Below are 24,423 nucleotides of genomic sequence, written 5' to 3'. Positions count from 1 at the left end.
GAAGGGAGTTTGAGTTTTAAAAGACATGGAAGAAGCAATGGGGAGGAAGGCATGAGACCAGCCTGCTGAAACATATTTCTTTTTCTAAGCTAAATGCAGAAGGCGTTTTAAAGTGCAAAGTGTAAATTTTTAAAAGTCCTTTGGCTTTAAATATATGCATGTGGGTATCTGTGAGAATGCCCTGACAAGCCAGCTCCTCTGCCTGTGCCTCACATTCACGTTCTGGGCAGCAGCAAAATGACTTAATTATACTCAATACGAGAAGCTACTAATAAAAACAGAATTGAAATAAATCACCAGCATGAGAACGCTGGCTGCTGGACTTTGAGGGAAGGCAAGATTCATGAAACTGTGCAGCATGAAAAAAAAAAAAAATTACACACCGGGCGCCGTTGCTCACGCCTGTAATCTTAGTACTTTGGGAGGTCAAGGCAGGTGGATTGCCTGAGCTCAGGAGTTTGAGACCAGCCTGGGCAACACGGTGCAACCCCATCTCTACTAAAATACAAGATATTAGCTGGGTGTGGCAGCATGAGCCTGTAATCCCAGCTACTCAGGAGGCTGAGATAGAGCAATTGCTTGAACCTGGGAGGCGGAGGTTGCAGTGAGCTGAGATCACGCCACTGCATGCTAGCCTGGGTGACAGAGGAGAATTCTGTCTCAAAAAAAAATAATAATAATAAAAATGACAATAGTTCCCTTCTGAACAACCCGATTGGGAGGCTGTGGTAAAACCGCCAGCTCTTGCTGCTGGAGTCAACTGTCTGCTGGGTGTCAACTGCGCTTGCCACTTGGTGCTGCTTGGGTTCAGATGAGCCTCTACTCTGCTCTTGCTTTTTGTATCTTTTTCTTCTATTTCAGAAGACACATGCAGGCACTGGAGTTTATCTGTAACTACCTCCAAGAAAATGTGATTCACCTTTGCAAGATGGCCAATAGCTCTGAAAGAAGTTGTTTAAAGCTCAGAAAAATGGACAGAAATATATATTCTATTTACAAACTCTTTAGAAATGGACTTGGACAAAGTTATGGAATAGACAAGGTCAAATCCCGTTGGCATCACCCTGCCATGATCACTTTGGTGTACTTGCCTGTAGCTCACTCGGGCAGCCTGTGAGCTATAGACTTCTTAAACCTCTTTTCCATTCTGCAGATCCCTCTCCTTTCTAGGGAATAAGAGGAGATAATGGTTTAGTCACCAGATAATGGACCTCACTTGGTTGCCTTTCTAAGGAAGAAATCTCTAATTTAGTTAGAACACACATATTTTGAAAGTTCTTGCTGTCCAGTTGGCCATATTGGTAAGTATTTAAGACACAGAGGAATCCTGTGAGAGAGGGAGTTGGAGGCAGTTGGGTGTCATGGCACCATCTCTGTCTGTGGGCTGCTACTGGTTTCAATCTTGGTATTTGACTAACTTCTTTTTCTCCAGAATATACCAGTGTACTTTTTTGCTCATGGGTTTGCTGAAAACAAAAGTTACCACTTGATATTTAAATAAGGCAATCATTATTACTATATTAGTCTGTTACTGCATTGCTATAAAGAAATACCTAAAACTGGGTAATGTATAGAAAAAAGGTTTGATTGACTTACAGTTCCACAGGCTGTACAAGAAGCATGATGCTGGCATCTGCTCGGCTTCTGGGGAGGCCTCAGGAAGCTTACAGTCATGATGGAAGGCAAAGGGGGAGCAAGTACATGTTACATGGCAGGAGCAGGAGTAAGACGAGAAGGAGGAGGTGCCACACACTTTTAAACAACCAGATCTCAGGAGAGCTCACACACTATCATGAGAACAACATCAAAGTCAAGGTGCTAAACCATTCATGAGAAATCCACCCCCATGATCCAATCACTTCCCATTAGGCCTCACCTCCAAACATTGGAGATTACAAATTGACATGAGATTTGGTGGGGACACAGTTCTAAACCAAGTCAACTAACTTTAACCAAAATGACAGTACTGCAGCAAAAATAGTGTGCCCACCAACCAAGACGGTGCCCAGCTTCTGGGGGTCTCACTGCCGTCTTCCCACTTTACATTTCCTAATGTTACCCGTGTGGCTCAGGTTTGTGTGGAGCCAGCCTACCGGAACACAGCTGGGGAAAAGGCATTCTGGCCCTGTCATTTTGATGCCAAAGAGATATACAGATCTGTATCACAAGCCCTGACAATTCTAACCTTTTTAGGGAGTTTGGTTTTATATGACAAACTGTAAAGCTGTCATCCAGAATGAGCCCTGATCATTCATTCATTGGTCAGGTTAAGCATGTACGATGGTGGTTCTTTCAATCACTAGTCCCAAGAAGGAGTCAGCTTTTGTTTGGTTTTCAGGTAGCTAGGAAGATCCAGGATTACACCAAGGACACATACTCACCCACATATGCACACACATAAGCATGGACACACAAACACACTTGAATGGGATCGATGCAAAGGGATCGATGCGATTGGCAGCTGCTATTGCTACAGTATTTGGTATAACAAAAAGATTTGGAGAGAGCAGATTGTTAAATTTAACAAACAAACAAAAACCAACCAAAGAAGTTATTCAGGAATTATATATCTATATATAAGATACTTTCCCAGTATTTCTCTGAACCAAAATCCAGGTCTACTTCCTTTGTTTAAACAGGCAGAATGGATGTGCTACCTTAGGCCCTGAGCAAGGGTCACATGCCGGGCTTGTGTGTGTGCATTATACATGAGTCCTAAGCCTTCTGAACAGATTTCATGGGCTACTAGAAGCACATAAAGTGCATTTTAGGTCAATGCCATCAAGCGTGTTTGTGTGTGTATATGTGTGGTTATATGTTGGGAAGACTATAAAAACTGATGAAGGCCAGGCACAGTGGCTCACGCCTATAATCCCAGCAGTTTGGGAGGCGGAGGTGGGAGGATTGCTTGAGCCCAGAAGTTTGAAACAAGCTTTGGCAACAAAGTGAGACCCCATCTCTACAAAAAGCTAAAATTAGCTGGTCATAGTGGCACATGCCTGTGGTCTCAGCTACACGTGAAGCTGAGGCACAAGGACCACTTGAGCCCAAGAGGTCAAGGCTGTAATGAGTCATATTTGTGCCACTGCACTCCAGCTTGGGCAACAGAGCAAGATCCTGTCAAAATAATAATAATAATAACAATAATAATAACAACAACCAGCAACAACAAAAAACCTGATGCAAAGCAGATTGACAGCAGCATGGAGATGTCCTCTTCCCTGGCAATGCTGAGTCACCTATCGTTCCCCAAAAGGCGCCATGCATGTCTGCACTACCTGGAATGTCCTCTCCTGTTCATCATTCAAGGCTCAGCTCAGGCATCCCTTTCAAGTTGTCCCTGACTGTATCAGGCAGTTAACCATGTCCTTCTCGGCGTTCACTGTACCTTATATCCTTCTCTGATAGAATGTCAACTTTTGTAACCAGTATTTATTTATTGTTTTCTCTCTTTTGCTGGGTCAGTGAGAGCAGGGAGTACGCCAGACAAGAGAGCTTCCTGTGGCCATAAGCCTGCACTGTGTGGGGCATGAAGGCACTCAGCTGTGGGGAAAACATTAATGCAGGATGGCTCCTGTCCCCCAGGCACCCATCTATGGAATGCCGTTTGTGTGCACTGAGCATTTGACTGTAATATAACCACAATGTTTCTGGCCTTCTTAGGAGAATTTCTGAGGGCTTCACAGCAAAATCTCAAAACAAGGGAGAGAATCCAGTTTCATTTGAAGGATAATCTGATGTTTCAGAAGGATTTTTTTGAAAATGAAAGATCCCAGTCCAGGTATGATTGATTTTCTTCATGCTATTTGCTTATGAGACAGAAAATTTTAATTTTGCAGCTCATCTTGGTTCTTGCTATACCTCAATTTACTCGTCTGGCTAATATTTATTAGGCATCTGAACTTCAACTCCTAAATTATTTCATACACCTGAACATGACACCAAAATCTTTAATCAGACATGTTGTAATGTGGCATTTAGAAATTTTGGAAATAAGGTCACTATATTAACCATATGTGGTAACCCTTGCCCCCAGCTTAATATTTCCTCCAAGAAGCCCTGGGACTCCATTCATGGAGTGACCAGCAAGCTGCAAGCTCTGTCTTCTCCATGCAGTGAGGAAGGAAAAATATGGTGGGCTCTGACAAAGAAAAAGGAAGCAGGCAACAGTCGCTGAGTGTTTATTACATACTTGATACAAGGATGACAAGAAGAAAGCAGAGTATTGTCCTCAAGCAACCTGACTCTATCCTGACTGGAGGGAGATAGGTACAAACAATAGAAGACAGCTCATTCCCTCTCAAGCATCTCCAAAACCCCTTCTATAGGATCGGGGCTGGGGGAGCCCCTGAAAATGTAGATTAAAAGGTTCAGTCCCTGTCCTCAAAGGGCTCAAGTTCTAAGGGCCATATACACATAACTCACCACCGAACAGTGCAATAGGCTGTGGCCATGGCGTTTAGGAATTGCCCAGTAAAGCAAATCCTGAGCCCACTGGAGGACAGGGCAGCCTTTCAGAAGGGATGATGGGAGGAACTGGGGCAATTAACTGCTATTGACACATAACAGTCTAATTGAGGTCTGACATCAAAATAAACAGAATCAATAGCAAGTCGGAAAGAGGGAGGAGTGTGAAGCTTTACCACCCCCATTCATTTCTATGATACATCTCAAACCAAAATGGCTCTGAATGGAAACATAGCAACAAAAAGGATTTTCTTCCTTGTCTTCTTTCCTATTCACTTACTCATTCATTCAACAAACTGTTTTGAAGTCCTAATTTCCAGGCAGGAGTCTAAGTACTGAGGATTTAGAGGTGCACAAGATGACATCACTGCTTTCAAGGAGATTAATTAAAATTTTATTTTATTTTATTTTTTGAGACAAGGTGTTGTTCTGTCACCCAGACTGGAGTGCAGTAGCATAATCATAGCTCACTGCAGCCTTGAACTCCTGGGCTCAAGCCATCCTCCCACCTTAGCCTCCTGAATAGCTGTGATTATGAGCATGTGCCATCACACTCAGCTAATTATTTATTTATTTATTTATTTATTTATTTTCTAGTCTTACATTTATTTATTAGAAATATAAAAAAGATTGAAAAGCAAAACAAAATAAAGCCAAGTAAATAGTAAGAAATAAATTAATATGGAAGCAGAAATTAATGAAACAGGAAAATAACTCAACAAAATTAATCAATAAAACCACAGATTTGCTTTGTTTTAAGGTAAAAATTATTTGGCTAGAATAGTTAATAAAAAGAGAAACCAATATTGCCTATTGTTTAATAGGCAATATCAGGCATGAAAAGGGATTTGTACAGATATAAAAGATCACTTAAAAGGAGCATTATGCACAATTTTATAACAAGGAATTTGAGACCCAGATGAAAAGGATTTTCTTTTTTTTTTCTTTTTTTTAATTTTTATTTTTATTTTTATTTTATTTTTTTTTATTATACTTTAAGTTCTAGGGTACATGTGCATAACGTGCAGGTTTGTTACATATGTATACTTGTGCCATGTTGGTGTGCTGCATGCATTAACTCGTCAGCACCCATCAACTCGTCATTTACATCAGGTATAACTCCCAATGCAATTCCTCCCCCCTCCCCTCTCCCCCCTCCCCGTGACAGGCCCCGGTGTGTGATGTTCCCCTTCCCGAGTTCAAGTGATCTCATTGTTCAGTTCCCACCTATGAGTGAGAACATGCGGTGTTCGGTTTTCTGTTCTTGCGATAGTTTGCTGAGAACGATGGTTTCCAGCTGCATCCATGTCCTTACAAAGGACACAAACTCATCGTTTTTTATGGCTGCATAGTATTCCATGGTGTATATGTGCCACATTTTCTTAATCCAATCTGTCACTGATGGACATTTGGGTTGATTCCAAGTCTTTGCTATTGTGAATAGTGCTGCAATAAACATACGTGTGCATGTGTCTTTATAGCAGCATGATTTATAATCCTTTGGGTATATATCCAGTAATGGGATGGCTGGGTCATATGGTACTTCTAGTTCTAGATCCTCGAGGAATCGCCATACTGTTTTCCATAATGGTTGAACTAGTTTACAATCCCACCAACAGTGTAAAAGTGTTCCTATTTCTCCACATCCTCTCCAGCACCTGTTGTTTCCTGATTTTTTAATGATTGCCATTCTAACTGGTGTGAGATGGTATCTCATTGTGGTTTTGATTTGCATTTCTCTGATGGCCAGTGACGATGAGCATTTTTTCATGTGTCTGTTGGCTGTATGAATGTCCTCTTTTGAGAAATGTCTGTTCATATCCTTTGCCCACTTTTTGATGGGGTTGTTTGTTTTTTTCTTGTAAATTTGTTTGAGTTCTTTGTAGGTTCTGGATATTAGCCCTTTGTCTGATGAGTAGATTGCAAAAATTTTCTCCCATTCTGTAGGTATTTTTTTTTTTTTTTTTTACCAGGGGCAGGGGATCATTATGTTGCCCAGGGTGGTTTCAAACTCAAGTGATCCTCCTGCCTTGGCCTCCCAAAGTGTTAGGATTACAGGGGTGAGCCACTGCACCTGGCCTCAAGGAGCTTTCATTACGTTACGGAAGCAAATAAATAAGATTATACCAGATTCCTAAAATTTATACCTGGTGAAGGCATAAAGTGATTGGGAGGAGCTTCTTAACACATTCTGATCAGGGAACTCCCCTGGAAAAGGTGATATCTGGGCAGAGACCTAAAAGATAAAGACTGAGCCATATGATGAGTTGGTGGGTAGAGGAGAAGAGAATCTTCTAGGCTGATGGAGTTCAGAAGTCTCCATTGAACAAATGTTCCTCCAGGCCTCAATCCACTTATGGCCCGTTTGTTAAAAGGATTTGACCATTGGTCTGGACAAGCTGGGTTATGACACAGTAATAGCAACTCCAAATCTCAGTGGTTTATGAATGAGGGGGGTTTGCATTGCATTCATGGCTCATGGAAGAGCAGTGGTGAGGTGCGTGTTGGGTTGGGCTCTGCTTCAGGTGTTCTCACCCCAGAACCCAGGCTGATGGAGCAGCTGGATCTTGTGGCAGAGGGAAAAAAAGGAAGAGAAAACATGATCAGCCACACACACCAGCTCTTACAACTTCCATCTAGAAGGGATCATACACATTCCCTTGGCTGACGAGTGCCACCTCTGCACTCCTAACTGAAAGGGGATAGTGAAGTACAATCCTGCATCGTACCAGTAGAATGGGAAATTTTAGTGAGCAGCACTAATGACTAGCTCATATGGGAAAGGTAACGAATTTGCTTCTCACTTAGCTGGTACATGAAATCAAGAATTTCAGATTTCGAAGTTTGGTCACAGCTTGAGCTCTCTACACAAATGAAGAAAGTTGGCTCCTGTTGATAATGTATGTGTCTTAGTCTGTTGGGGCTTTGTATTAGTTCGTTTTCACATTGCTATAAAGAACTACCTGCAACTGAGTAACTTATAAGCAAAAGAGATTTAATGGACTCACAGTTCTGCATGGCTGGGGGGTCTCAGGAAACTTACAATCATGGCAGAAGTCAAAGGGGAAGCAAGGCAAGTCTTACATGGAGGTAGGAGAGAGGGAGAGAGAAGAGGGGATGCATTGCACAATTATCCAACAACCAGATCTCATGAGAACTCTATCAGGAGAACAGCAAGGGGGAAATCCTCCTCCATAACTCAATCACCTCCCACCAGGCCACTTCCCCAACACGTGGGGATTATAATTCAACACGAGGTTTGGATGGGGACACAGAGCCAAACCATATCAGGCTTCTGTAACAAAATAGCATAGACAGTGGCTGGAAGGACAGGAATTTATTTCTTACAGTTCTGGAGGCTGGGAAGTCCAAGATCAAGGTTCTGGCACATCCCATGCTTGGCAAGGGCCTGCTTCCTGGCTTGTAGATGGCAGCCTTCTTGCTGTGTGCTTGTGAAGGGAGAGCTCTTGTGTCTTCCTCTTCTTACAAGATAAAGTAATCTCATTATGAGGGCACCACCCTCACAGACTTATCAATACCTAATAACCTCCCAAAGGCCCTACCTCCAAACACCATTACCCTGGGGTTTCTGCTCCAACTTATGAATTTAGGGGTGAGGCACAAACATTCAGTCTCTAATAGTCCTTCCTATCATGTGGCCTTTCAGAGCCAGCTTTATTTCTGAACACTCTCAAATCACTCTGCAGTAAAGGAACTATAGACAATAAGATCTCCAAAGATTCTGCCAACCAAATAAATGTGCCTTAATTTCCATTACTTTAGGACCGTAGGAGCCACAGCAGGAGACAGGTCCCGGGAGCCAAAGTAACCACAAAATTGTCTGGAAGTTAAAAGAAACAAAGGATCAATGAGGGATGAAGTAAATTCACACTGAGGGATGGCTTATCGCGAGCTTGGAGGAAGCATTGGGAGGATGAGCAGAGAGAGACAAACTTGGTATTCCAGATCACGCAGCTGCTGTGCTCCCTCAGCAATAAAACCACAAAAGAGAGATGCTTAATCTCCCTGAATCTCAGTTCCCCAAAGCACATGCCTGAAAATGCTCAGAGACCCATCAAGAAAATCTTCTGGGCTCCTGTGTACCCAGACTAGGGACACAAAAAACCCTCAGAAGGCAATCGAGAAATCAGGACTTTGATTTTTAATGATGGTGGGAAAATGCCAAGAGAAGGAAGAGCAGAAAAGGAAAGACGAAAGATTTTAAGCATCTCTAATGAAAGAGCCTGAGTGAGGTGCATGTGAAAAGAGGTGGATGAGAGACACAGGAAGTGAAGGTAATGAGGCAGTGCCATTGCAGGTGGGGAAGAGAACAGACATCAAAAGAGGAGGGTGGCCTGTGAAATGCAAAGGTGGGGAAGTGCGTGCCAGAGACCAGCTAGGCATGGCTCCCACTGGCTGGCTGCTCCCTCCTTCGAGAGAGGAGAGATTGGCTCATCTCTGTGTCCTGTACGGCTCGGGCCTCCGACTGGGCAGAAGGGATAGGTGCAGGATTTGGCTAATGACTGTCTGGTCTTCACCATTTCTTTGTATATTCTGGAGAGCAAGGGTTAAGGGGAGCTGCTTTATTTTGCCTACATAGGATCCATTTCTTCCTCCTCTGCTCACAGCACCCTGATTTCCATCTAGGAGCCCCTCTTACCAATGCTTTGCTTCCTCCCACCATTACTCCAAAGCTGGGCACATGACCCAGGTTTTGTCCATGAGATACAGGATCAACTAAATGGTTGATTTGGGAGTTGACATGGGACCCAAACTGGACCAATCATGCCAACATTATCAACTCCAAGATTTGGCTAGAATGATGGGAAACAGGTCCTCTTTTTCTCCTGGGGCTAAGCTAAATGGGATGTCATTCTGAAGCTCCTACTGCTTGGGGAGAGTGTGAGAATGCAACAGGAGGAACCTGGGCTGGGCTTAGCTTGGGGGATTGAGGGCCTAGATTCAGCTGTGCTGGAGGCTGGACATATCCTTGGGCATCTCCGAATTATGGGTCCCCACATTCCTGTTGTTCCTGAAGAACGCCTGAGCTGCATTTCTGTCATTGAAAGCATCTTAATAGTTTCCACCTCTTCCAGTGGCAAGCTCACTCTCTACCCAGCTTTCTTTGAGAATACTAGTTTGATTTCTTCTGGTGGCCACAGCCCAAATCCAGGGTCCTGATGTGTGGTTTGAATTCTAGCTCTTCTGTTTCTGAAATGTAAGGCTTTGAGTAAGTTACTCAAACTCTCTGTGTCTGATTCCTTGTCTGTAAAATGGGGACAACATTATCTCATCAGGTTGTGGGGAAAACTAAGTGAGTCCATTGATGTCAATTGCTTAGAAATGTGTCTAGCACATAGTAAGCACTCAATGACCATTAGCTAGCTGGTGCCATGTCTTATCCTGTATGCTGACCCAGGAGGAGATGCAAAACAGTTGCCACTGCCAAATGGTCTCTCCCACTGAGCCTGCGCTTAGAATGCTGGGCTGATACAAACTTGGCTTTCCTCCCACACCTCCTGTGACTTTTAAAGCATGCAAAGCGTGAAGTGAGTGAGTGTTGACATGTGGGCCAGGATCCTGGGGTCCTACCAGCCATGGCCCCAGGGAGGTAGGGGGATCCACCCTGCCTTTCTGGCAGCAGGAAAGGCATGGGCTCTGAAGGGGCACCACAGCCTGCAGGGCAGAGGCTGTCAGTCAGTGGGAAGAGTTTTCTGAGGCTGGGCATTGAGAAGCTTCAAAAAGGGCAGAACATCAATCCCTTTATTCTCTGAAACTTCTCTGAGATGGCTGGAGCCATATTTGAAAGTTATTTGTGGGTCTATTGCTTGAATAGTAATTAACTTATGCACCCCTGAGAATTCAGTCTCACTATGGTTTTCCACCTCTTTATCTTAACTTTGGAAGTCTTAAATTGTCCTTATTAAAAAAAAAAAAAAAAAAAAAAGACAGCCTAGGCGTGGTGGCTCACACCTGTAATCCCAGCACTTGGGAGGCCAAGGCAAGTAGATTGCTTGAGCCCAGGAGTTCAAGACCAGCTTGGGCAATATGGTGAAACCCCATCTCTACTAAAAATATGAAAACAACTAGCTGGGCATGGTGATGCATTCCTGTAGTCCCAGCTACTCATGAGGCTGAGGCGAGAGGATCACCTGAGCCTATGAGGTCAAGGCTGCAGTGAGCCAAGATCATGCCAATGCACTCCAACCTGGGTGATAGAGCAAGGCCCTATTTCAAAAAAAAAGACAAAAGGCAAACTTTTGGGGAAGATAAGGTAAGAAACTCTGTCGTCTCAAATACTCTATTTGCTGGGACTATTCCTGCAGTGATGAGACCATTTCTTTTTGACATATGTCAGGGTAGCCCTCCAAATGCCCTGGATTCATTTCAATTCCCCTCATGTCAGAACACACATGAGTCCTTTCTTTATGGACCCTCCACTCACCCTGTTACCATAGAAACCACTGCCTGTGTCAGCACCTCGGAGAGGGTAGGAAGGAGGCATGAGCCGCCGTCATAGCAACACGCATCTCCACAGCAGCAGCCCACGCTATGTGCCATCGTGTCTCTGAAGAGGAGGAATGGTTCTTGGGGATACCTGAATACTTTCCCCAGTCTGGGAAGAGACAGCTCAATAACTTGACCCTTGCCAGTAATTCTGGCAGCTCTGTCTGGGATGGAATAATCAGAAAGTTCATTTTCAAATGTTAAGATGACCATATAGGCCAGAATGCATTGGAAGCCATAAGACCAGCAAGGCTGCCTGTCATTGTTGAGAGGGTTCAGGTGTTCATACTGATGTTTATGCTAACATTGTGCTCACATTATTAATACACACAGCATTGCAGTTAAGAGCATAAGCCCAGCAACCTGACTCCCTGGATTGGAATTCTGGCTTTGCCACTAACTGGCTGTGTCACTGTATGAGTCCATCTTCACATTGCTATAAAGACATACCTGAGACTGGGTGATTTACAAAGAAGTGAGGTTTCTTTATAAGTTGGCTCACAGTTCCACAGGTTGTACAGGAAGCATGGCAGCATCTTCTTCTGGGGAGCCCTCAGGAAACTTACAATCATGGCAGCAGGCAATGGGGATCCAGGTGTTTTACATGGTGGAGCAGGAGCAAGGGGCGGGGGGAGGGTGCCACTCACTTTTAAAACAACCAGATCTTGTGATAACTCACTCTCTCACTATCATGAGAACAGCAGTGAGGGGATGGTGCTAACCCATTCATGAGAACTCCACCCCCATGAGCCAATCACCTCCCATCAGGGCCAACCTCCAACACTGGGGATTACAATTTGACATGAGATTTGGGTGGGGACACAGATCCAAACCACATCAGTCACTTTGGATAAGTCAACTTTGTGCCTCAATTTTCTTATCTGTAAAATGATGATAGTCATAATCATCCCTGCCTTACAGGGTTATTGTGAGAACCAAGTCACCAAATTAATGAAAAGCTCTAAATCCTGTCCTACAGTTACCCCGCCTCCCCAGTAGATGTTAACTGTTATGATGATCACTAACAATAGTGAGAACAAATGAGTGCTAGTTTATGCCAAGCACTGTGCTAAGCACTTCACTTGAAGTGTGGGCTTTAGTTCTTGCAGTCACCCCAAGAGGAGGTGCCATTGTTCTGCACTGTGTGCAGATGAGGAACTGGGTAAAAGCACCCCTAAGGGAGCAAAAATTGGCTCCTGGTTGGGGGGTGGTAAATGCAAGAAAATCACCCTTTTTATGGATAAAGCACAGAGAGACATATAGTCCGTAAACGACTGTACAGTGGAGCTGCGCTATTAACATCTCATGAGCAGGGGGAGGTGGAAGGCAATAGGGGAAAAATGTCTGCAAAGCCTCTTTAGGAAGGTGATGATGAAAACACGGTTGTGAAATTGGAAGTCAGATGGAAGGTTTGGGAAGTCAAATTGCAGGCAGATCCATCCCCAGCCCATACCCCATGCAGGTAATCAAGGCTAGAACTTCTAAACTGGCATCCTTTCACCCCACCCCAAGATCAAGAACTGGCAGGGAGAACCATACCTTCCATGGCGACCTTGGAAGAGATGAGCCCAACATCTAGGAAATTACTTTGAACTTAGAAGAAAGGCTCCATGCAGACCCAGAGGGGGGTTGTTATTCTTGACACCGATGGTACAGTCCCAGATTGTCCTGGGAATCAAGTCCCAAGCTCTTCTTTGGCCTGTGAAAGAACAGGGGAGCACAGACCTGGGGGCCAGAGCCTGTAGATGCCTACCCTGCTCTCTGTGAGAAGCTGAGAGACTGCTAACGGCACGGGTGAGTTGAGGTCTTGGTTAGCCTTCAGATGTCTGGGGAAAGGCTGACAGGACTAAATCCTCCTGGAAACACTTTCCAAAGGACTGAAAGCTTTTCCATCCCTGTCCCCTTAGCTGCTAACCTCTGGGCATTGAGCTTCTAATTGGAGAAAGGGGTACTCTGAGGGCGGGCAGGCTGCAGCCGTAAGATGGGAAACTCCACTGGAGCTGCAATGATGGTCCCAGAATGACTAACTCCTGCCACCCCGCCCCCCTGTATGTGAACAAAACCATCCAACAAAAGTAAAAATCAACAAGGAACTTACTTACAGGCAACATTTTACAATATGCTCAGCCATTTTATATCCATCATAACCGTGAGACATCATTGCCATCAATATTATTATAATTAGAAAAGTCAGGGAAGAGGGACGGCAGAACCTCAGCTCAAAACAGCTAGGAGTTTTTCTCCAGAGGGACCCTGTAGACTAGAGACTTTCAAACTGTTTTTGGTTGTGACTAAACTTGAAGATACATTTTATGTTGTAAACAGGTACACGCACATGTGTATATGTCAAACTAAATAAAAGTATCCTGAAATAATATTTGTCCTTCATGTGAACCATGCACTTCGATGTTTTCTATGATAGTTGAGGGTAGACTATTTTTAAGGTGCTCATGATCCACTAAAATGATTTCATGGGTCACAAGTCTAGATTCAAACCACACTGTCAAAGAACACCAGTTACTCCCTAAGACAGTGAGACTCAGGAGGAAAGAATCTGCATTCTGTTGTCAGACCTCCGTGGTCCAAGCTCCAACATTAACAGTCACTGCTAAGGAGATTTCAGCCAAGTTCTTCACTTCTCCAATCCAGATGTTCCTTACTAGCCAGATGAGAATAATGTGTGTAGAGCCCGGCCCCCAAAGACTGCTTTGAACGTGTAGTGAAATAATGCCTATGAGGCACTTAGCACATGCTTGACATACAGAAAGCAGCCACTGCATGGTTATTGTCATCACTATTACTGCTGCTATTGTGGTTGTGTTGCCTTTAAAGAATATAGAAGGTGGCATGTGCACCAAATTGTGGTCATTTCGGAGCTCAAGGCTGGATAAAGTGGAGGTAGAAATAAAGCCAGGCCCAAAGAGAGAGGAAGGTGTGCCCCAGTAAAAAGCAAGAACAAGGAAAGCATCTAGATGAAGAGAGACATGATGAGGAGCCCCAGGGTGGATGAATGGAAGGGGTTGTTATCCCCACCACAAGGCTGTGTGTGTGCGTGTATGTGTGTGTGTGTGTGTAAGAAAGACAGAGAAAGAGAGAGGAGAGAGAGCAGAGAGAGAGTTGAGTGTGTGACTGAGGGAAATATTTGGCCTCAGAAATCGTCACATACAAAATATTTTTCTTTTGTTGCAGGAGTCCTGGGCCTGTTTGTTTGTAGATGGCAGCAAGTTGCAGAACAAATTCCAGAAGAGACTGCTATGGCCCAGGCAAACCTGGATGCTTGCAATGCGCTAATCAAAAATTATACACTTCGTTTTCTGACCGTCAACTCCTGTTCAAAGATGATCTTAAATACGGTTCTGGGCGCACATCTTGCCTGACTCCTGACTCACAGGCTGTGTTTACCGAGCAGCCGAAATTGTTGGTGAACCTGCAAAAATAGCCCAGTTTGACCTGCAAATCACTGCATTCAGGCCAGAAGCTGCATGCCAGGCCCTCACCTCTGCCCTCACCCCACAGGACAGACAGTCCAGGTGCTCCTAGGAGCCAGGCTGTCAGGGACGGAGAGTGCGAGTGTGCATGCATGGGTGTGCATGTGTGAATGCATGTGTGTACACGTGCTCTCACACGCCCACGTGGAGAGCAGCAAACACAAATGGCTCCCAGGAGCAGTGAAGGAGGAGGTTGTTTTTCACTGAGTGAGGTGTTTGCTGCTTGTACCTGAGGCACAGGACTGGGAAGGAAGAACCGAAAATCCCAATGATCATCGTCATCATACTAATATAAAAAGGACCAGTATTTGTTGAGTAATTATTTGGAGCCAGGCATGGTGCTAAACTCTTTAATTGAAAAACGCATTTACTCTTCCCAACAACTGTATGAGACAGCTGCTACTATCACTCCCACTTTATAGAAGAGGAATCTGGGGCTCAGAGAAGTTAAGCAACCAGCCCAAGGTCAAGCACCTGGTCAGTGGTCAAGCAAGGATTTGGACAATTTGACTGAAAGCATTGTCTTCAGGGAGGCAGCCAACAGATGCATTTTCCATCTGGGAGAAGTTAGTTTTTCTGAACTGGGCTCAGAGCTGTTCCCGGTTCCATCTTGAGATGCAAAGAGGTTGCTGACACCTTCAGGCAGGTTCCAGCGGTGGGGCGGGCAGGGAGGAGAGCCAACAGAGCTTGCTAGAATGCTGTCCTTCCAATACACACAAACAGGACAATAACTGACCTGGAATGGCTCTTTGGCTTCTCAAACCGGGACAAAATTGAGACCCAGAAAGGGAAAGTCACTTGCTCAGGGGCACACAGCAAGTAAGTGGCTGAGCCGAGATGAGAATCTACGTTGACTCCCAGTCATTCTAGACTCCCAGTCTAGAATGTTCCCGGCAGCATAACAAACATGGATTAAGTACGTATTATCCACAAGAAGCTGTGCTAAGTATGTGGTATTAACTCAGTTATTTCTCAAAACAATCTGATGTGTCCTATTATGATCCCTATTTTACAGAGGGGGAAACAATAGTACAGAGAGGTTAAGCAACTTTCTTGAGATGGCACAGCCAGGGAATGTGCTACATCCTTCAAGGCCAAAATAGGAGCTGTTGTCCTACCCTGTTACCCTCCCATCTCATTTGTCCACAGCTGCCTGGTCTCTCCCTACCCCTACCTACTTCCTGGAGAAACCACATGGTTCTCTCCTGGCCTTGATCTCAAGGAGTTTGGGCTGAAGGTCTGGACTGGGTGTAGAAGGAAGCCCAGCAGACTCTAAACAGATGCAGTTGTCCCCATTCCTCATCATGCTGTGTAATGCTGGCCACCCAGTGACCTCGAGGCCAATGTCAACCGGATCTGATAGGCTCAGCTACATGTACAGTTGGACGTTGCCCTGGGACTCATCTGTAAGACATGACTAACAGCTTCACACCCTTCCAAAGCATTCCATTTTGAATCTGGTGTCACCTGAGCTGGAAAAGGCTTTTGTTTAACTTGGGTTATCTGGGTGGCAGTCATATTTTTTTAACTTCACCCTACCCTTTTTTATAGCTGTAGATAATCTTTCTTTCTGTAGATAGGCCCAGAAATGTAACTGTATTTATGGGTCAGGCTTTGCACACAGTCCTCGCTCAGAGGGCAGAGACAGAGCAGTAACTCATGGAGCAGGCATGGCACTCTCACAGGCTCAATTTTTTCTCACCAGAGCTCATGGAGTGGAGGGTGGGTGAAGGTGACACCTTCAAGAGGGGAATAGAAGATGAGATTTTAGCCCAGGTACAAGGAGAGCAAAAACAGAATGAGAAGGAGTGTGTGGAGGCTGAAGACGGACCTGGGAGAGGTGTTTAATGATGTCTCACCTACCTCAGTGTTTGACCTGCCCAGTGCAGGAGACAGAAGCAAAAGGTTCCTTCGGGCCTCAGGCTCTGGAGACAGACAATTGAGCTAAAATCATGATGATTAACTTATTAGCCATGCTACTCTGAGCAAGTGACTTAGCTTCTCTAGGTCTCCATTTTCTCAGCTACAAAATGAGGATATTAAAAACACATCATGGGATTATTACAAAGATACGTAACTTAAACATGGTGCCTGGTGCACCAGGAATATTAAAAAATGTTAGGTGTTATTTGCACGCATGTGGATGAGATTCAGAACATCATGCTGAGTGAAAGAAGCCAGACACAAAGCAGGGCATTGGTTTCAAGTTCTAAAAGAGGCAAAACTAGTCTATGGTAAAAGAAATCACAACAGTGGTTATCACCGAGGTGGGAGATGGGGAGGGGTTGACTAGGAAGGGGTGCAAAGGATCTCCCTGGGGTGATGGTACTGTTCTGTCTTGATAGAGGTGTGCATGCATTGAACTACATGCTTAAGATCTGTAAATGTTACTATACATAAATTATACTCCCATTAAAAATTATCAGGAAAAAACACAATTATTATTCTATTTATGCTTAACATTTTGTGTCCCAGTATAACATCCTTTTTTTGCTGTAAACAAACAACCAAGAAAAAAAAAGAAATAAAAAAAAGAAAAGCAAACAAATTTATTTCTCACGGTTCTAGAGGTTGGGAAGTCCAAGATCAAGGTACCAGCATTTGGCTTCTGGTGAGGGCCTTCTTGCTGTGTGATCCAGAGGGAAGGAGTGCTATGCCCTCATGTGGCAGAAGGCAGAAGGGCAAGACAGCCAGGGCTGTATGAAGCCTCTTTTGTAGGGGGCTTCATCTCATTCATGAGGAGACCATTGTGACCTAATCACCTCTTAAGGGCTCTACTTCTTCATATCTTTACATGGCAATTCAGTTTTTGGAGGGGACACATTCAAGCCATAGTAAACAGTGTGCTCAGAGAGTAGGGAACATGGAGGGAGAGGCTAGCAGGACTGTGTTGTCCTGGAGGCAATGTGGCACTTTACAAGGTATGTGGATAAATAATGCTCAGAGTTGCATCTGAGAAAAGTAATGTAGGAGCACAGAGGACTGATTGGAAAAGGAAAGACTGGGGTGTGTAACAGTCCAGGGAAAAGATGGTGATGGCCTGGACAGTGTTTTCCTCACTTCCCATGTGGCCAACACAGACTCCCTCTGATCACCTGGGCACAACCCTGGCACCTATTTAGTCAAACTCACACTCACATGACCAGAACAGAGTGCAGCTTGAATTCTCAGACTTCCTACACTGGACTCCCAGATCCTAAAAGGGAGACCTGAAGCATGGCCCATACTCACAAATGTGTTGTTGAATGAGCATGAACAAGCGAATGGGTGAGTGAATGCATGTCACGCACACATGCACGGGGAAGCATAGATAAGAGACACATCCGAAGAGTAAGGTGACCTAGAGGTACGTTACAGACCAAATCTGGGTCTATGCACAGAACTGCCTGATCCCAAAAAGACCAATAGTATCTAGCCTTTAGTGGGAACCTACTCTACACATGTACACAAATTCTACTTAAATTCCCCCAGAATAGGTGTATGTTTTATTTCTGATAGAATATTGGAGAGCATCTCCTAACCCCACATTTCACTGAAGCAGAAATCAGTCCAAAGCTCATATCTAATACATGAATAAATGAGCTCATTCATTCTTTGCTCACAAGTAACTGGGACTAGAGAAGTGTGCCACCACACCTGGTTAATTTTTTTTAAAAACTTTTTTTTTTAGAGACAGGGTCTCACTATATTGTCCAGGCTGGTCCCAAACTCCTGGCCTCAAATGATCCTCCTGTCTCAGTCTTTCCTTTTTAAAGGTATCCTCAATTAGTTTCAAAAATCCTCTTCTTATCTATTTTGCTGTTAAAGAAAATCCAATTTCCTAATGAGGAATCCTTCAGTCATGGACACCAAGCTAGATTAAACATAAAGAGGGATGCATTGACTCTCTTAGTTTGAAAGTCCAGGGATAGTTTGGCTTCAGGAACAACTGGATTCAGAGGCTCCCTCCATCTCCCAACCTGCTTTCTATCACATTGTCCTCATCCTCGGGGAGCTTTCCTCTGCATGGTGGCCAGAGGGCTTTTGTGGCTCTGGACTTACCAACCAGCAGGTCAGCACAAGAGTGGGGGCCTCTTTGCAGAGTGCTTCTGTAAAACTCTAGGGTTGATTGATGAGTCCTCTTGGATGGGGAATGAGAGAAGGGTTTTCTAAAGAGCCATCAGTCAAAAATGGTGTCGTTTCAGGAGGTATTTTTATTGTTGTGGCTGCTGATCTTGTTATCAAACCCTCCAACCAGTACAAGTAAATGAATGGATTGAACTGTAATTGAGAATCAACCCGAACAAAATTGAATAAATTTCAAACCATCAGTGGTCTTTTTAGGTGAGGCAATACTTGAACTGTCCTAAGCTCCAAGCTAAGACTCAAAGGACACTCGTTTCTTATTGGTGTCTCTGCTGCCTCGTTTCTCTGTCCTGATATCTCTTCTCCAGTCATGCACTACCTTCAGTTGTTTGGAGACCCTCATTTGGAGGCCAAAATAACTTATTGCAGTTTTGACACCAGATAAGTTTTACTCTCTTTTCCTCCTAAGACAAGATACATATTGCATACCCTAAAGATATTTTCACCCTTAAAAAGTCTCTCTAGGTTCAATTCTGGTTGTCTTCCCCCTGCTCACTGGGTATAGTTGCTTTCACTTCTCCTGATGAGTGTGACAAGTGTGTGACCTCGGGTTGTCATTAACTTCTCTAAAAAGGGGAAGAATTTATCTTTCCAGCCTGTCTCATGGGATCGTAAGATCCAGAGAAGCTCATGCAAGTGAAGATATTTTGAAAATCACAAGTCCTTGGAGTAAGAGTTACAAGAAGGAATTCCAAATGTACACACAGAAAGACCCTCATCTTGAACCTTAGCCCTGTGCAGGCTGCCAAGGTGGGTTTTGTTGGCTATGGCCCTGAAGAGAAACTTGCTGAAGGAGAAATTTGCTGAAGGAGAAACTTGCCCTCCTTATAAGCCCCAACCCAAGCCTGAGCAGAAAGATGTTCATTTAACTCTGTCGGGTCAGGGTGGGGGGAGGGTTGTGGCCTCAAAAATCCTGTCACTCCCCATGGCCTCTGTCCAGCTCCTACAAGATTCCTTTAACATATCCAGGGCAAAATTTAAACTGTATGTACCCTCCGACTCAGAAAATTCCCCTTACTAAAGTACTCATTTGTGCATTCTGAGACACAACTAAAAGAGGGCTCATTGCATCACATATGTAATAAAAACACCATACAATGCATTTATTAAGCATTTATAATGTAGGAGAGTGTTAAATACATTAAGCATTTATTAAGAAGGGGAGGGTTAAATACATTAAGGTATGTCTGAATTATGAAATGCTTGGCAGTCCCCAAAAAAGAATGAAGCTTAGTTCTAAGATCTGGTATGGAGCAGGGCCATACAATGTTTATTTTTTTTCATGGAAAAAAATAGGTTTCATAAGAAATCATTCATTTATTCATTCAACATCAATAACCGTGGTTGTCCATCTACTAATGCCAAGCCCTCTCCCAAGAATGCGACAGCGAACAACATAGACACAGTCCTCGTTCTCAAGGGGCCTATATTTGGTGTAAAAAACTCTTGGTGCCACATTCTCAGAAAATGCCTGCTTGCAGTGACTACCCCAGAGAGAGATTCAAGGCAGAGCATAGAGGCACGGGAGGAGGAGGATGGAGTTTTCACTTCGTCCATTATACATTTCTATGCTGTTTGAATTATTTTTACAATGTGCATTTGTCAGTTTGTAATTTTTGTAAAACCAATAGAGGAAACAAAATAAATGAACTGTGTACATACGTGAGCACACACCATCCATAAAGAGCCAGGCTGGGAGAAGACCAGGAGAGGGCAGGAGAGCATCCACGTGAGAGACCGATTCCCCGCGACCGGCAGCTGGAAGGGAATTGCTCCTGGAGGGAGCAAGTTGCTGAAGTGCTCCTTCCTCTGAGTGCTGGGACTCAGGCCCCTGGGGCCCTGCATACAGAGGAGGCAGACACCAGCTGGCATGCCCTGTGCCCATTTTGCAATAGGAGGCAGGTTCTGCCCAAATCTGAGAGGGAAACTCTCACCTGGACTCCATCATCTTGTCCTGGCCCCATCCCTGCTCCTTCCAGACACAGGACAACCCGTGCCCCTTGCAAAACACAGAGGTCAAGAGCTAGCAATGGAACCCCAGGCAACTCCCTTCACCTCTCTGGGCCTCAGCATTCTCATCTATAAAATGAAGAGGCTGATGATGATAGTTGTGGTGAGGATTCAGTGAGTTAAAACATGGTAAGGCCTTAGAGGAGTGCCCAGCACATAGCAAAAGTTCAAGAAGTGTTTGGCATCCTCAGAGCTGCTGTTAGTATTGCCTCCCACCAGAACTATCCTCCAAAGACATAAATAGAACAAGGTTTCTAGCTGTTTCCACTGGGCCCCAGTGGCTTTGGGATATCATTAGCATCCAGTAAATCTGCCCTCTGCATTGGGCATCTCAGATCCAGAGGGCCTTGGAGATCCCACAGTCCAATCTCCCACTTTACAGATGCAACCACTGAGGCCCAGAGAGGCCAAACTTGAGCTCCTGAAACTCACTGTGAATATAGTGGTGAAGGTGTATGTGGGTGGACTCATCCCTCTTCCTCTGCGTTGAAAGGTGTGTTGGTAGAAAGGGGAGCTCTGAGCATGTACTTAGTTTGATTTCTGCACCAAAGCAGTCTTGCTGGGACAGGTGGATTTTAAACACCATATCATGCAGTGTAATAATGATGCTATTAAAATTTTCCTCTGATTTAGTAATATTGTCCTGTGGATATGCTTAAATGGAAATTTCTTGCTGTTACATGAATTTACATGTATTTTATGCACTTTTAAAAACTTTTTATTTTGAAATAATTTTAGACTTAATGAGTTACAAAGATAGCAGAGTTTCTACCTACCCTTCTTCCAACCTCCCCTAACATTAACGTCTTGCATAACCACATTACAGTGATCAAAACTAAGAAATCAACATTGATGCAATATTAGTAACTAAATTACAGACTTTTTTTGGATTTTCTTTTCCAGGATCCAGTGTAGGATACCATTCAGCATGCAGTCCTCATGGCTCCTTAATCTCTAATGTGCACTTCACATAGGCCAACATTTTAGGACACAGGGGAGGGCAGAAAAAAACAAGGAGTCGATTTGCAGGGGTAAGTGGATATAGCCTGGCTTACCACCCAACCTAAACTGTGTGCACTGCCCTCCCAAGCCTGCCATTTTGCCATTTCTCCTCCGCCACATCATACATTTACCATGATCTGATATGGTCTTGTTTATTTATTGCTCATTTATTGTTTATCTTCCCCCAGTATAATGGGATTTCCATGGCAAAGAGACCTGGACCATCCCATTAACCACAGTATTCATAGTCCCTGTTCACAAAGTAGACATAGTAGCTGTTCAATAAATATGTGTACATGAATAAAAAAATGAATCAATCAATATTTAGAGGCCAAACCCAGTGTTGAGCTCATGAAACCCACAGCTGTTTTTTCTCCCTTCAGAACGCTTCTGTGGCTGGGATAATTTGTGCCATTCTAGAGTGAGAATTCCTCATGTCAGCCTCTGGTCAGCACCTCTGGTTCACCCAGCACCGCTCCTCCTCATGCTCCCCATCAGCCTGGCTGAGCTGACTCCTGGAACTGCGTGGGGTTCACCTACTGGTGCTTCTGCCATCTTTCTCAAGCTCTCATCTTCAATATCCGGCCCCGCCTGCTGCCCCTGGTGCCTCTCTGGCATCAGCTGCCCTTCCTACCCTTGTCATTCCTCTCTGCAGGCAGGCGCCCCTTGACTCCCAGGGCTCACCTATTTCTCTAGACCTATACTGTCCAACGTAGTAGCCGCTGGTTACATGTGGCTGCTAGGCACTTGCACTGTGGCCAGTCGAATTGAGATGTGCTGTGAGTGCAAAGTACACACCTAATTTCAAAGAGTTAGTAGGAAAAAGGAATATAAAAATCTTGATCACTTGATTATAATTTTAGTATTAAGTGATAACATTTGGGATATATTGGGTTAGACAAAATATATCATAAAAATTAATTTCCCCTATTTTATTTTACTTTTTAAAGATAGCTACTCGAAAACTTAAAATGACATATGCAACTCACATTCTATTTCTATTGGACAGCTCTGCTGCAGACAAAATGTCTCCACAACCATCCATTTCATTTGCTATAGAAGCCCCAGAACTGGCACTGAGCCTGGCATGTAGTAGATGCTCCATAAATACCTGTTGAATAAAGGAGCATTTCCTACTGGGAGTCTTTTTCCCAGGAAGATTGTGAGTTCTTGGAGGACAAGGCAGAGATCCTTCTGTCTCTTCCACAGGCTAAGCATAGAGTGAGAGTCACGTAGGGTACACTTTTGCTGAATGAAGGTCATTTGGGAAGCTGAAGCCTCACTGAGGCTCCAGAAATAAAACCTAGCAGGGCCTGATGTGGGATACAGGTAGGGAAGTCAAAGTGCCAGATTGGAAAATAAATGGTGCTACTTTTCTAATACCAACAACCTGCTCAAGAGTCTTTAGAAGAACACAGGACTCAGAGAAGAAGTGCAGGACCCCGGTGACCTGTTTTGCTCAGCCAGGAAGGTTGCTACCCGCCAGTTTTCTTGACAGGAAGATGCTAGCATCTGCTGGCTCTGCACATTTTTGTCTGGCAAAGGGGGAGAATATGTAACCTTTTCTGCTACAGGAGGCTGTGAAAGGAAGAGATATCTGCCTCTCCCCAGAGGCAATGCTTGAGCCAGACACTGTCATGAGCACTGGAGGACTGTTCTTTCATAAATCCCTTCCTGTCTCTGTGGGGCAGGTTATTATCAACTCTGTTTTACTGATGAGAAAAAGGAAGCTCAGAGAGTTGAAGTAACTTAGCCGACATTTCAGAAGGATGGTGGCAGAGTCAGCACCAGAACCATGTTCTCGACACTTTATCCAGTGCTCAGTCGATTGTACCACACTGCCCGCATATCTAAAATGAAGGATGAGAGAAGGAGGGCAGAGAGGGAGAGGGCAGAGGTGGGTAGAGAGGGAGAGTTAGGCAGAGAGAGAGAGGAAGAGAGCTTTGGGGTCTGTAATTAGTTTGTTCATGTAGATCTTTGATGATAGAATTTTTCAAAGCGGTGTAGGTGGGCTCTCTTTCTGAGCATAGTTGTGTGATGGAAGTCCAGTTATAGAATTCTAAAATCAACACTCATAGCTGCCTCTGTCTCTATCCAATCACTGGCTGAGCCCCCAAGGACAGTATTTCCCTGTTCCATGTGTGCCTCTTCCCTCTGTAAGATGGAGAATTGAGATGCTGGGAACCTTCACATCACCCAGTACACGTAGAACAACTCCACCACTAGCTGTTTGACCTTGAGCAGGTCACTGTATTAGTCAGTTATTGCTGTGTAACAAATTACCCCCAAATATATGCCCACTCACATATGTGCATATTGCTAGGGTGCTCCTACTTCACTGGTCTCAGTGAAGGCCCAAGACTGAAGGGTCATTGGTCATCCAGTGCATATTCTTCTCATGTTATGGCCAGAGTGCAAGTGGGTAATACCCATCACTCAAACATACCTCAAGAATCTACTATCGTTGGCCAAAGCAAGTGACATGGCCAAGCCCAAAGCCAAGGAGTGGGGAAGTTCATTCCTCCCATAAAGATTGATTGAATAATGGAGGTGAGAGGAAACATTTTTCAAGAATAATCTAAACTGCCATGTTCCTTCACTGACCTGGGCCTCAATGACTACTGGTTTCAATGACTGTTTGGTCAAGGAGTGGAAACACATATCATGCTTAAAAGACAATGCTGGGTATGTTCTTGATTTTTGAAGTAATGAGATAGCAGATATCTATTACATCCTAGTTCATTATTTCCTTGATTTGAGTATTCCACAGGTCAAATTGTATCTCTAAATGGAACAACTACATTTGATCTGATGCAATCAGCCT

Source organism: Macaca thibetana, chromosome 20, assembly GCF_024542745.1.
Source record: "Macaca thibetana thibetana isolate TM-01 chromosome 20, ASM2454274v1, whole genome shotgun sequence".
NCBI classification, from domain to species: Eukaryota; Metazoa; Chordata; class Mammalia; order Primates; family Cercopithecidae; genus Macaca; species Macaca thibetana.
This window is presented reverse-complemented; position numbering follows the sequence as displayed.